This window comes from Camelus bactrianus, chromosome 15 (assembly GCF_048773025.1).
Source record: "Camelus bactrianus isolate YW-2024 breed Bactrian camel chromosome 15, ASM4877302v1, whole genome shotgun sequence".
Taxonomy (NCBI): Eukaryota; Metazoa; Chordata; class Mammalia; order Artiodactyla; family Camelidae; genus Camelus; species Camelus bactrianus.
This window is the reverse complement of record NC_133553.1, coordinates 39,990,874-39,995,074: the sequence shown is the minus strand read 5'-3', so window position 1 is coordinate 39,995,074 and position 4,201 is coordinate 39,990,874.

Below are 4,201 nucleotides of genomic sequence, written 5' to 3'. Positions count from 1 at the left end.
CAACGACATAGACCAGCTATCTCCACCTACTGGGCATTCTCTTCTTGTTCCCTCCGAGGGGTGGTGAGCCCAGAACCTAATAACCAATCCCGTCAGAAGGTCATTTTATAGTCATATACTTGGTACTCGAACAACTGAATTTGATTTTTTTTTTGAATTGCCCTAACCACAATCCCTGAGATATCGATGTTGAGATTGTGGAGAAGGGTCCCTGGAGGTGACCCAGTTTCCAAAAGCAGTGAAAAGGAAAGGAGGAAGATGGTGAAAGATCAGAGCAGGTGATTCAATGACCACATTTTATTCAATTTATAAATCATACTAATTTTTTTCAACTAAATTCAACTTAATTTGGTGACTACTTATTCAACATATCTTCCTTGATAAAGTGTGTAAATCACTTAGCACATTTACTGGCATGTAGTACATATGCAGGAAATATCTGTTATCATTAGCTTCCTAGCACAGAAAATTAAAAGAGAGAAAGGAATGAGAGATAAGGAGGAGAGAGATAAATTTAGCGAGAGAGGGGAAGGAATTTTCAGGCCTTAGAAAAACTTAAATGCTGGGGGAAGCGGGGAGGGTATTGCTCAAATGGTAGAGCACATGCTTAGCGTGCATGAGGTCCTGGGTTCAATCCCCAGTGCCTCCCTTAAAACAAAACAAAACAAAAAACTGATATTAAAAAATACTGGGGGAAAAAGACAGCCATATATAATGAGACAAAGCTTGCTATGTGACCTAGTATTAAAGGGGGCATTGTACTAATTAGTGATAACTAAGAAAGAGAAAAAGGGGAGAGACTTGTGGGCAAGGTTTGTGGGAAGGATTCATGAAGAAATTGAATTTGTAGTGGGCCTTAAATGAGAACAAAGTGGAAATTCCAGGCAAAGAAATCCACATGAGCAAAGGCACAGGGATAGGAGTGAGCTTAAGATAAAATGGTAGGTTCCCTCTTCTATTCCCCCTACTCCCCAGGAGCCAAGGTCAGTCTGACACACTCAAGGCAGCCTAGGAAATGTTTCATTAAACCACTTTAATTTTAATAGTAGATGATACACAGAGGAAAATATCCTCCTCTGAACCATGCATGTCTCACTTTTATGTAGATATTGATCGCCTTTGCCATATCTAATATTTTATACTTTTATAGGGCTTTTCTTAAAAATATCTCTTGGTCAAAGTTGAACAAGTTGCTGAGTTAGATTTGGCCAACTATTTTTTTTAATCTTTTTTGCTGGGGAGGTAATTAGGTTATTCTTTTTTTTAAAATGGAGTTACTGGGGATTGAACCCAGGACCTCAGGCATGCTAGGCATGCACCCTACCCCTGACCTATACCCTCACCGCCACGAGATGGATTTGGGATAGAGTGATAAGCATTTCAGAAGGCCTCAGTGGAAGGTAGATTCACAGATGGAGAGATTCACAGATGAGAGACTCCTGGAACACGCTATATGTCTTTCTATCTTTATCTTCTCTTTCAGCTGTCCAGTTTTCAAAGGGAAAAGAAAAGTGTTATCTTCTTTTGATGACTCTGAAGTAACGCTTACCAGCAAGGGTTAGAGGCACGGGGTCTATTTCTCCAGATACCTTGGGATTCTCTCCCAAAACTCCCAAAGTGTAGGGCTCTTTGGAAGCCTGATATGGCTGGCACCTTTCCCAATGCATGCTGCTGGACTGAGTTTCCCCCAGGTCATGGGGAATGCTTGGCCTGGAAGGGATTTTAAATTCCTTGATGATTATGCTCAGCTTGGTGGGATAGAATTGGAATCCATGTTCTGACAGATGACACTTTCTACACTGAGCTGGGCTTTCTAACTTCTTGGATCTCTTTTCTTTTTCCAAATCACATTTGTAATCCTTACTGACCTCAGAGACACTTGTCTTTTTATCCAGCCCTAAGTCATCTTGCCGGACAGAATTTTGCCTCCCCACCACCCTTCCTTTCTAGATTAAACAAGGAGAAAAAAACAGCCAATATTAGATGAACATACTTCTTCCTGCCATGTTATATACTTCTGTAAATCATACTAAAACCTCACTTATTCAGACTTAAAATGATTAAAGCACAGGCCAGGTTAGTGAATGACCTGAAATACTGAAAATTGTGAAAAGGCTGCATCACTGTAATTAATACATATACATAATGACATGACTCAGTGGCTCAGAAAGTGTCTCTGAGTTTAAGGTCTTTGCCGATTTGCTTGAATGCCCTGAGAAATGCCACTTACATCTAGCATGTTTCTTGTTGGTATCAAATGTTTACGGCTAAACTATCTGAAAACAGGCTTATCCTCCTGAATCCTTTAGAATTCCTCTTATTTACGTTATTGCTGACACTAGAGAATATGTTATAAAATCTTTTGCTGGTATCAACTTTAGACCACTTTGTATCCAACTAATAGCACATTATTGAGGACTGGAGTAATCAGACTTTAGCATGGGTTTTGTATTGGGAAGTTGCTAAGACTCTCCTGAGGAGTATTTAAGGGCAGGAGCAAAGCAGAGTCAAGGCATTCAACAAATGTCTGTTGAGTCTTTTTCCTGCCCAAACAGGACTTGATGTGGTAAACTGGGGTAATGTGAGTACAGTAGCTAAAAACAAAAATAAACAACACCCACATGGTCTATAAACCACAATTTAGCCACAAGTACCGCTTCACCCCTCATATCTCTCAGCCAAAAGGCTACCAAAGGCTACCACACAGTGATTTGAATTTCACTTCCTCTCCTTATTCAGCCCAAACTCTGGGGATCAAGAAAACACAGTAGGAGGTAGTAAGAAGAGAAACAAAATCTGAATAACCACAGAGACAAATGGCTTTGGGGCGAATTCTAAAGCAGACCACAGGAAAAGGAAATCATTAAAATAATTTGTTTTATCTCTGTGTGTGTGTGTATGTGTGTGTGTTAACCTTTATTTGAGTCCCATTTCTGTTCCTAATACCATGGAGTCTCTTTTTGCAGGCATTTCTCTGCTCATTATTCCTCCACATCTTGAATGGGCCCCAATGTTCATCTCTGAATATCACTTTCATTTGAAGTTCAGTGCTTTTTCCTTAAGTTAGCTAAAGTAACAACCACTTATGAATTTCTTTACATTCTCTACTCCAGCTTCAAATGTTTTGCCAGCTTTTGAGAAGTCAGTCCTAATAAAAATTCTGAACTCCAGTTTCCCCTACCACCCCAATTTCTCTTTCCTATAGTTCAAATTTTGGTCTACTGCTCTGATCCATTCTCCCTCTGTGTGCTCACAGAGGCTTTATTTTTTATTATTAAGTCCTCTCTCTAACAAGTCCTCTGACCCAAAGGCTATACTACACTTATCTAGAACCAATGAAGAGAGAGGGCAGAGGGCAAAGCATCATTCAACATGGTGACGTTTTGGGTGAGGACAAGAGATCCTGACTCATCCGCATAACATCAGCATTATACCTGTGGACGAAAAGTTGTTGCTCGCCACCTGCCTCTGCCAGGTTGAAGTCACTAGTTACTGTAGTATCTGCCCTTCAACACACCCTGAGAGGAGTTCAGGGTGGAGATCAGGAACGAGGCGCTCTGTGCTCTACGAAAAACTGTCAGGATGGGCCTCCTAATAGTTAGATACCCTCAGAAGATTTGTGAGCCCAATTTCTTGCACCTTCTCATATCTGGAAAAGCACTAAAATCATTAACGGAGACATCTGCTGCTCGTGACCAGCAGCAACCTTCTGCCCAAATGGGCTTGATTGTATGGATCCCCTTTCACCAAATCACATATATACTGACCTCCCCCCACCACCTCTTTGGAGCAGTTTCTCAGAGCTATCTGAGGGCCCATCTCCCGGGCTATACTCTTCATTTTACCCTAAATAAAACTGAACTCACAGGTCTCAAATTGTGTACTTTTTTCAGTCGACATACCAAACCCATATTCAGAGAATCCAGCTGGCACAAGCAAGCTTTCAGCATAAAGGACTTGTGGATAGGGAAAGTCAGGGAGCAAAGGTCTTCCCATGGTGTCTCCTTAGACATCCTGGTTGCTCCCCTCCCCCTCCTTTCAGGGTCTCTGAGGATTCTGAGGGGCACAACTGTCATTTCTGTTGTTGAGAATACAACACAAGCAGCATATTCCCTTGTTAACTTTAGTATCAGGATCAAAAATATTGCCTCAATGGGTTCCTGTTTTCCTAGGAACTGCCTCTCTGAAGCTGGGACGCTGT